This window comes from Halichoerus grypus, chromosome 3 (assembly GCF_964656455.1).
Source record: "Halichoerus grypus chromosome 3, mHalGry1.hap1.1, whole genome shotgun sequence".
NCBI classification, from domain to species: domain Eukaryota; kingdom Metazoa; phylum Chordata; class Mammalia; order Carnivora; family Phocidae; genus Halichoerus; species Halichoerus grypus.
The window spans coordinates 64,146,928-64,157,802 of NC_135714.1; positions in this window are offsets into that span (position 1 = coordinate 64,146,928).

The window sequence follows — 10,875 nt, forward strand, 5'->3', positions numbered from 1 at the left end:
CCAATAATCTGACTAAATATTGTTTGCATTTAATGCATGATTTTAAAAAATATAAAATGAAATACTACAAAAATTTCTTTAATTTATACATTATAATTCTCTTGGGTTAAATGAAACAAGATTTTAGAGACAAAATATGTCTGACTCTTATCCAGCTGGCATATCACCTTATATGCACAGTAAACAGCTGAAAATAACCCTCTAGTTTATTCTAATATATTGTTAAGAATTGTGCACTGTGTATCAAGTTCTTAGTACACATGAAAAATTAAAATTGTAAAACAGAACAGTAGACATGTGTTGCTAAATGGGCAAGGAAAAGATGATAGTAATGATGATTAACAACAAACTAAATTAATGCATATATTATATTAGGTTAATGCTGCTGGTAGTTTGTTAAACCATAAAGTAATAGCTTATCTTGTACTCCTAGTTTGATTTGATTAGTATATGAAAGTTAAAGTAGGATAGTTACTAAATATATATTATGCAAGTCAGGACTCATTAATTTCAAAATTTAAAAGCAAGCTAAAATTAAAAAAAAATGTAAATTACACTTATCTTCAGTTTACTGGCCATACACAATTACATTTAATTAATGTTCACTGAAGCTTAAAGTTACCTAAATTAAGTAATTGAATGAACTCATGTACAGAAAACATGTATAAATAGAACTCCTTACTAATACCTAGAACTTTTGATGGGGTGGGTCCTTGCTCATGTTGTTTTTTATAATTTTTAAGTAACTTGGCCCATCTCACATCAAATGACGTTGTTTAATCATGATTATATTTATCTAAAAACGTCAATGCATTTGGTATTAAAATTTAGGAGCCTACTTTGCCTAGAAGAGAGATGGCAAATACCTTCCGACTGACAATTCAGTTTTATTAGTTATATTATGTTTAATTTAATTTAAGAAATTCTTTATTTGGAACATCTATAGAGGTAAATAGAGGTTTCCAATAAGATGTAATAACACTGTGGTTTTTATTTCACAAATGATACCGTCACTTCCTTCTAAAGAAACTAATTTGAGAGTGTGGGTGTATATAAATTATCTTCATTCTTTTGCTGAGTTATAGTGGGCCAGCAGTTCAAAATCATGTGATGACAATAAAGGATAACGCCAAAAGTTATTTCTGAATATAATATTTATATTGTTTTAGATGCCTTTCTTTCTTATCACTGAAAATAAAACACCGTAAATCTGGTAGGCAAATTTTCTATAAAATTGATCTTGAAATAGAGAACTAAATAATTTTCTTCCATTAACATTTTTTACCCTTCCAAAGGACAGAGGAACTAAGCTAGGACTTCCCACATTTTCAATAACAAAATGAAAATATTGCACAAGCCGAAAACTTGAATCCTGGCACCATTTTTACAGTTGCAGAAAACTGCTTGTACAGTTAATTTTTAAAATAAAACCAGTATTGCTGGCATGGCTGCAATGGGAAGCAAACAAAAATAATTTGTCAAAGGAATTCTACACCTCCTCTAAGATTTATTTCATTGTTACATCTACATTTTGATCATGTGAAATCTATTTTTAAGCCAATGATCTTTTTATTTTATTTTATTTTAAAGATTTTATTTATTTGTTCGACAGAAAGAGAGCTCAAGCAGGGGAGTGGCAGGCAGAGGGAGAGAGAAGTAGACACCCCGCGGAGCAGGGAGCCAGATGTGGGGCTCCATCCCAGGACCCCGGGATCATGACCTGAGCTGAAGTCAGCGGCTTAACCGACTGAGCCATCCAGGCACCCCAAGCCAATGATCTTTTTAAAAAGTTTTGAGAGAAGGAAACTTTTAGATAAAAGAACATGACTCATCAGTTTTTTTCTTTTAGTAGTCAGTCCAATTGTGTTAGCCAGTTTTTGAGATAAGATTATCATATGATTTATTAGTCAAAGAAAAGAGTTAGCTCCTCCATTTTACTTTGCCTATTGGGAAGTTTCAGGGGAGAGAAGGGAGGCGAACCCAGCCTGAGCTGAGTTGGTGCAGGCACTTTTACATCTAAGAACCACAAACAACATTCAGATACACCATGAGACAATTGAGCTACAAATCATCCACCAGTTTTCAAGCAATTTTATGTAATAAAAATAGTAGATTAGAAATTAAGAGCTCTTACATACTTTTTAATTTATTAAATTATCATATTTTCTGACTCTGCCGTATATTTACCACAAGTCATTCTCTAGGCCTCATTTCATTGTCCACCATATGATCTTTAACATCATTTCCAGCTTTGTCATCGATTGAATGAGTCTTAAAACGTTGAGGTACCAAAAAAAGGACATGGTTCCTTCTCAGATAAAACTAAAAATTGATGTCCAGATTATACTGGATAATCACATGAAAAAAAATGGTCAATGAAGTGATAAACATAGATATTTTTTATTTTTTAAGATTTTATTTATTTGAGAGAGAGAGGAAGCACGAGTGCGGGTGGGAGGGGCAGAGGGAGAGGGAGAAGCAGACTCCCCACTGAGCCGGGAGCACAACTTGGGGCTTGATCCCAAGACCCCGGGATCATGACCTGAGCCGAAGGCAGACGCTTAACCGACTGAGCCACCCAGGCGCCCAAACATAGATATTTTTTAAAGGCCTTGTCTGGGATTTAAAAATAATAATAAACTAAGTGTGAGATTGGATCAAGAGATTTACAAAATGGGGATCAACTCTGGGCTTCGCATTTTATGAAGGACTTTGCAAATTTGAATTAATCCAGAGGGGAATGGTCAGAGTAGTATCATTGTTGATAATCAATAGTTCTAGGACCTTATTAAACATGTAATTTTTGAACATATCTGTTTTGACTGAAATCCCACTTTCTCCATGAAGCCTTCTAGAAATTCACGAATATGAGTAATCTGATCTTGACACCACTCCTCCAAATAAGTATAGCTCATGATATACGTGATTCCCTTACTTTCCAATTATTCTGTAAGTATTTTCTGAGATCCTGCTTCGCACAAGGCATTCAACTAGTGAAATAGTCCTTTATTTGTTCAATACTTGTTCGGTTTATTCTTTGTGAATGTTAACATCAGTGTACACTCCGAGTTTGAATTTCTGGAAGGAATATATCTGCCCTCATTGTACATTGCCCAACCCAAGTTCAGGCTAATTGAAAGAACTTAAGAAATGCTCTTAGCTGATAGCAATTTTGAATGACATGTCCCTCTGACTTAAAGACTTTGTGGAGCCTATGGGATAGTCTACTTATTCCAGAACTTGGTATATAATTGTATTTACATATAGTTTCCTGGCATTTGTTAGGTACTCAAAAATGCTTATAGAATGGATATAGGTGGCTGGGTAAGGTTTGATGAAAGTAATAATGACAGAAGTTCATGCGACATACGAAATGTCACATACTCCTACAAGAGTAAGAACACCTGCTACCCTTCTCACTGTACTCGGACTTCTCAAACACAAATCCTGAGTCCAAACTAAAAATATCAGGCACTTGCAAGCTGCATTTAAGTACCAATATATTACCCATTGTATGAAACTTCAACGTCATTGGTCACCATAAAAATAGGTTACTATGCAAATCCTGATGCTCTTGCTATTTGGAGGCCAAACAAGCAGTCCAGTGGGATGTCAGTAGGTATCAGTGGGAGAGTGAAGACATTTCTTTTTGGTAATTTGTTTCTTCCCTTCACTCAGATAAACTCTCTCAGAGAAGACCGACTTTCTCTGTACCCTACAGAGAGATTAGTGAATACGTAATCACACGGTGACAGGTCTGGTTCCAATGTGTTTCTCATTAAATTCTCTGTCATTTTCTCTGTGGGAAACTGGGAAATTTATCAGGTTTTCATAAAGGGAGGTGAATTTCTGCTGAGGAGGCAACACAATGTCTTTTACTCTCTGGAGTGCAATTATGTCTTTGCTTCCCCAACAGTAATTCATTTTACCACAGGGCTCTCTTTGTAGGATGTGTGTCTTCCATAACCTGTCTCCATAGTTCGACACAGGTGATATATTTACATTTTTTTAAGTTCGCTGGTTGTCCTACATTCTCCTCAATAATGGGCCCCTGAGAGTAAGTGCAACTGCATACTAGAATATTAAATGGAACACAAGGGTATATAAAGACCTCCCTAATGGTCCCATCCTAATGGAGCATGGGACAGAATAGGTTTAAACTGTAGACACAAAAAGCAGCATAAAAGTTGTATGCGCTCAGCCGGTGCTTTTTTGTGCATAAAGGATGCACTACAAAGAGGTGAGCACGTGCTGTCTGTTGAAATAATGGCAGAAAAGCAGAGTAGCAGTCATCGCAATGCCCACTCGCAATCCCCTTTGAGACCTGCAGTTCTTGTCAGTTATGATTAGGAGGGAAAATCATGCCCATTGGCGTTGCCACATTAGTTGGATCACCGGATAATAAAATTGGGTCAGCTCCGGGAGAGTCCGTTTTCACCTTAGAAATCATGTTGTCTGAGATTCTCAGCCTTTACCATCTGGAGAGCAAGAGCCCAAATGAGAAAGAGACACATATCCCAGCTTGTTGGCCCAGAGCACAAACCACAAAAGCTCTCTACTAGTCAAGGGAGTTTAATGTTTAATGATGCGAAATCAACTCTGTCTTACAAACTCAGTCCAAAGGAGCCTACTCAAACTAAAAGAATAACGATTTCTTGGTTGTTAATAATTTATGGCAGAAATCTCTAATACATTTCTAATAAAAACATTCAATGTTCATTTAACCCCTTATAGCACTCTGGCATTGTTCTGAATTCTAGAGGTAAAACTAAAAGGACCTGTGTTTGGGAGGGGGGAGTACTTATATTCTTGCTTATATTATCAGGGCAATGGATCATATCTTTTGTGTGTTACAGCCAGTTCTCAGTTAGTTAAAAATGACACTTATTCTTGTGAAAGGAATTTAATATGTTAGGGTACTACTTACCACAATAGACTCAAAAGCTTAAGCCATAGGTTACATTATACACTTTGGAAGTATTTCACCAGTTTCTTTGGCTCTCCCTTTGAGACTTTATAGCATGTTTTCCACTGGTTATTGACAAAGATGCAAGATAATTCTATGTTCATTAAGAGATAATTAGAAGTCTGATAGAACATAGGAAAATGGAATGTAGGCTTTTCTAGGGAGACCTCAAATTCGATCGGTTATGACCGACCATAGCCTGATAGCTAGGCTTGGAAGATCAGTGACCATCTCATTTCAGGATTGCTCAAAAATGGGAAAAACTGACTTGTGCTTTCGAAAGTCTGATTTATTTTCCAAGACAAAGATGTACACAGGATAGAAACAAGTGTGTGGATTAAAAAATGAAGGCGCGAATGTAGTCCTGAGTTCCCCCTAACTTTTCAGCTGTCTTTCTACCTGTTTGCAGGAAGCTGGAAAACTGTTAACAATTTAGCACTTAAAAAAAAAACAAAACAAAAAACAACTACTACCTCCCACTGTTCTTCTTAAGCAAAGGATTATATCAGACTCCCTTTGAGAACAGCTGCTGCTTTGGGGGCTGCTAGGATTAGTGCAAATGAACCACCCCCAGGACAAATGAGGGGGGTCGGCAAATGTTGCTGTGTCTACCTTCCGTGTTATAGAGGCACCCTTGCCATGCTTTCAGACAGCGTGCCTGTAACGTTGGCCTGCAGTCAATAAGTATTTCATGTCTCTTGCCCCGAGGCTGTGCTCAGAGGACCACCCTGCAAGTATCTGCCTCTGTGGTCACAGCTTCACGCTGTGGGCGTAAAGGTGGGTGTTGAGCCAGAAGCAGGATGTACAGGCAGGATCCAATGTGGTTAAAATTTGGGATCACTGGTCTGGCTGTAGGGGATCTGGAGACTTCTTCATGTCAACACTCATTCTGGGAGGAGAAGCATGTCCACCAGAGGATTATCATCAAGCATCAGCGTGACTCACTCAAGGGTTAATGGAAGGAAGCATTCATAAGAGGTGAGGTTGCAGGTTAAGAGAGAAATAGAGGCCTCTTGTACTTCTCAGCAGGCTTTCATCGTTGAGGCAACTACAATGTTTTCTTCTGTTTAGGAAGGACACTCAAAATTCCCAAAAGCGAGGGACCCGAGTGGAAAGGGATCCATGACTCCTTAACTCTTTAAAACATGCCATGAGTTGTGCCTCAAAACAGTAAAGCACCAAGTAAATATCTAATGAACTGAATGATTCAGGGTTTGGTCAAGTTTCTAACTGTCTGATAAAGAGACTCAAAGGCCAGAGAAGGTAGAGCCAGTTTTGTGTCACTAAAGAAAATAAGAGGAAAATGAAAATGACGGCTCACCTAATGGAGGGTGGGTCTGGGTGTTATCATTATAATTTGGATGGCTTGCTTATCTATTTCCTGCTTGTTTGTTTTTCATGGACATTGGTTGAGTACCTACTGTATGCCAAATATAGTACTAAGTATTGGGTAATCAGAGATAAAGAAGGCAGGGTTTCTTTCTTCAAGAAGCTTGAAGTCTAGGCATGCCTGGCTAGCTCAGTTGGTAGAGCACGTGACTCTTCATCTCAGGGTGGTGAGTTCAAGCTCCACGTTGGGCATGGAGCCCACTTAAAAAGAAAAAAAAGCAGTAGCAGCTTAAAGTCTAGATGGAAAGATGGACAATTAAACAAATAAGCCCCATTCATCCTATGGTGGAGGGGCTGGGCTCTGTAGGCAATCATATTAGTATTAGTAACTTGACTATGATAATTACTACAACCACCTTGCATTTGAACAGCATGTTTTAGTTTAGCACTTTTTGTTTGCAGAATATATTTAACTACCTTATCTAATTAGATACAGAAGGAAATCATCTAAAAAGAAATGAATAGCTTCTAAGGTGTTAGCATTAAACCTTGGGTATTGCAGTGCTCTGTGCAGATTTGCTCTTCAGTCCTGGGACTCTCATTCCCAGCTACTGGAGATGCAGCTGCTCCAGACTGTGTTCCTGGACCTTGGGGAACCACCTTGCCCTGTCTGAGGTTACTCCCACTCCCAAAGGCACCCTGAGGCCAATGACTGGCTGATTCTGATACAATGGCCTGGCCCACCTGCTACAATTTGTCATACATATAGGGCCGTACTAGCTTCAAAGCACTAGGATCTGCTGAAGCCTCTTGTCACTGTACATTGGATCATCTTCTCTCTCTATCCTGCCTCCTTCACTTCCTTAGAGGTAAGGATGCAGATAAATCACAATACACTCACTTAAATTTGAATTCCAATTAAAAAATGCAGAATGTTTTAGTATTAGTATATTTAAATATTTCATGGGCATCCTGTATTTTTATTTATCAAATGTGGCAACCCTATTTACAGGTGTAACTCTCAAGAGCACTCCCCAATAAATTTCCCATGTGCCACTCTCAGCCACAGATTGTTTCTAGGAAACGCATTCACTAGGAAAAGGTATATAGTCAGTAAGCAACCAGGAGAACCCTGAACTAAACGGAAAACTCAGAGGGGAACAAGAAGAGGATCTAGAAAGATCTCTTTCACATTTGGGGGGGGGACATATTTCAAGTATAAAAGACCTTTATACTTAGAAGCAAAGACAGATTGAGAAGTTTCGGTGGCCATACAGGCCCTTGGGATTATTTATCCCAAGTGTGATACTGAGGCTTTAACTCTTCGCTCTGCCACACAGGATATTGGCTCTGGGTCTGTGGGCTTGTGTATGTATTACACCGAAGCACACGGACTGTACTGCCTAAGATTAGACAGGGACTGTAACCAATCTGTGACTCATCACCCACGTTTCTGAAAGTCTCTTTAAAAGTTGATCACTCCCTCCTTTGTGGAACATTTTTCCAAAGTGCCCCAAGCTCCTGGTCTTTCTGACAGTTCAGTGGCTGCTTCTTCCTTGTCTCTTCGGCTAACCCTGCTTCTACCTGGCCTCTAAACCATGCGGGATCCCAGTGCTGTTCCTGGCTCTTTTCTCTCCCTAAACTCACTACCTCTGTGACCTCACCTTTGCTCTAAGTGCCATCTCCAGGCTAATGACTCCCAAATTTCGATCCCCAGCCTCAGCCTCTCTCAGAGTTCCCGGTTCTCATGATCGCTGCCTACTCCACATCGCTACTTGCACGTCTGACAGGAATCTCAAACCTAGCATGTCCAGAGCTCCACTCTCGTTCCCAAACCGGTTAAGCTTCCTGACTTCCACAGGTTAATAAACAGCATGATGATTTATTTATTCAGTGCCTTGAGCCAAAATCTAGGAATCATTCTTGTGCTTCTCTTTTCCTCATAAACCTCATCCAATCCACCAGTAAGCTAGTGGAGTTTTTCTCACCGGAAAGCAATTCTCTGACACTAGCTATGCTGTCCTACCATTCAATTCAATTTTGATACTGCTGTCTACCCAGAGCAGAGATAGCAGCAGATCCCACTAGTAAGGAGCTCAGACTCACAAGATGCCCTCCACTTCAGATGCTCATCACAAGCCCAGTTTGTTACCTGGGCTTCTGAACAAAAATCTGAGGTTCCTATGCCTCCCTTCCTTGCGTTGGCTTAATTGGTTAGAGCAGCTCACAGAATTCAGAAACCAGTTAAATCACTAGCTTACTGGTATCTTACAAAGGATTTTAAAGGATATGAATCAAAAGCCAGATGAAGAGATACATAGAAGATGTACATGAAGAGATCCCAAACAATGGAGCTTTTGTCCTTGTGGAGTTTGGGGCCCAGCACAAGGCACGTGGAAGCATTCTGGTTCACCAACATGGAAGCAAACCACACCCCCTCCTTCTGGGGTTTTTATGGAGGCTTCATTACATAGGCATTATTGATTAACTCCTCGGCCCTTGGGGATTGTTTGAACCTCTAGTCCCTTTCCCCTCCTTGGAAATCACGGTGTGGAACTGAAAGTTCCAACCCTCTAGTCCTGGCTGGCTCTTCTGGTAACAAGCTCCCATCTGTAGGTGCTTTCCAAAAGTCACCTCATTGACATAAACTGTTGTGAACAACAAGACATTCCTTTCACCTTTATGGCTCTGAAGCGATTTCAGAAACTGAGGACAATAGATCAAATATTGTAACGAAAGATGCTCCCGCTGCTCTTATTGCTCAGGAAATTCCAAGGGTTTTGGGGGGCTGTGAGCCAGGAACCATGGACAAGATATATATATTATTTCTTATAAATCTTTCTTACAAATATATAAATTTATATAAATATAAGTATTTCTTGTAAATCTTATAAAATATATATATATGTTTGTGTTTCTTATAAATCACAATGTTGAAATCTCCCCCCAGTAGAATGTAAGCCCCTCAGGGGAAGCCACCTTGTTTGGCTTATTCACTACAGTTTCTTTGGTACCAAGCAATGTGCCTGGCACGTAGAAGGCACTCTGTGTTGACTGAATGACTGAAAACAGTCAGTTCTGCTATAATGCTTGTTCTGTAAAACACTAATTTGTTGCAGCTCGATTCATATAGAAGAGAACAATTTGAGCATGATGTGAATTTTGGGTTTGCTTACATGCAGTTTCATCTGTCACAAATACTAGGCATTTTAGCTGAGCCAGGCTGCATAGGAATACACAATACATACTACACACACCTCATGAGGTCAGTGAGCCGCACCTGTCCTCATCTGGTTTTACGACTTTCCACCTGATTTCAGATAACCCTCTTTCAACCCTGTGATGGACTGAATTGTGTCTCCCTCCCAAATTCATATGTCAAAGCCCTGACTTCCAATGTGACTGTATTTGGAGACAGAGCCTTCAAGGAGATAATTAAGGTTAAATGAGGTCATTAAGAGTGGGGCCCTAATCTGATAGGCCTGGTATTCCTCAGAAGAAGAGGCAGAGCCACCAGAGCTCACTCTCTCTCCCCACACATACACAGAGGAAAAAGGCCGTGGGAGGACAACGTGAGAAGGCACTTGTCTGTATGAAACTGCTTAAAAGCATAAAGTTGAACAAAACCAACATGGCTGCACTGATGCCTCAGCCAGGCTCGATTTTAAACTAAGTGACCTTTTTCCTCTCTTCCATAAACCTCCCCTCCTCCCTTCCTAGCCTTTTGTTTCAGGAACCCAGAACCACCCCGAAAATGACTAACTAAGGAGGCTGGCAGCACCTACACAATTCCTGTCAAAACCGGCGAGATCCTGTATTTCCCTATATTCCCCCCAGCCCCTCCCTTGGGGCAGGCTTGCAGGTTTTTTGGAAGGCCTTAGGCTGCTGTAGCCTCCTTTGCCCAGCAAAGCGATAAACTATCTTCCTCCTTTATCCACGAACTCTGTCTCCGTGTTGCGTATGTCGGCTCCGGAGCACAGAGGTCAGTTTTTGACAACATGTGAGCCAGGAAGAGAGTTTCTCCAGAAACCGAATCCGCTAGGGCCTCCATCTAGGACTTCAGCTTCTAGATCTGTGAGAAACGGATTTTCTGTTGTTTCAGCCACCAATTACGGCAGCCCGAGCTGACTAACACAAACCACTTGACAGTAACTCAGAAGCTACAACTCTGTTTCCCACAGCCAGCACTCTCCCTCCCTCCTTTTAATGTTCTCTTTCCTCTTTCCTCTCTGCCTTTTTCTTGCTCTTCCTCTCAGTTCTCTATTCTTTTTTTCTTCATCTCTTTTATGATAAAAGCTTTGTCTCACTTTTTTTCTACCTTTCTTCTCTTTCTCTCTTATACGGGATACACTGGAAGCTTAAGTACAAGCAACTATAAGACCTTTTTAAAGGTAAAATGCTGCATTTATTATAGTATTCAGTGTTTCTTAGCCATGTACCTTGTATGAACTGTGCTGTCATTTTTGTTAGGTTTCTATCATCTTTTATGTGTTCCTCATGAAGTTTGGAGTGTTATGCTCCCGATCCCAGTTTCTCATGGGTCCTATGGTTTTTCTTGCACAATTCTGCATATTGCAGTG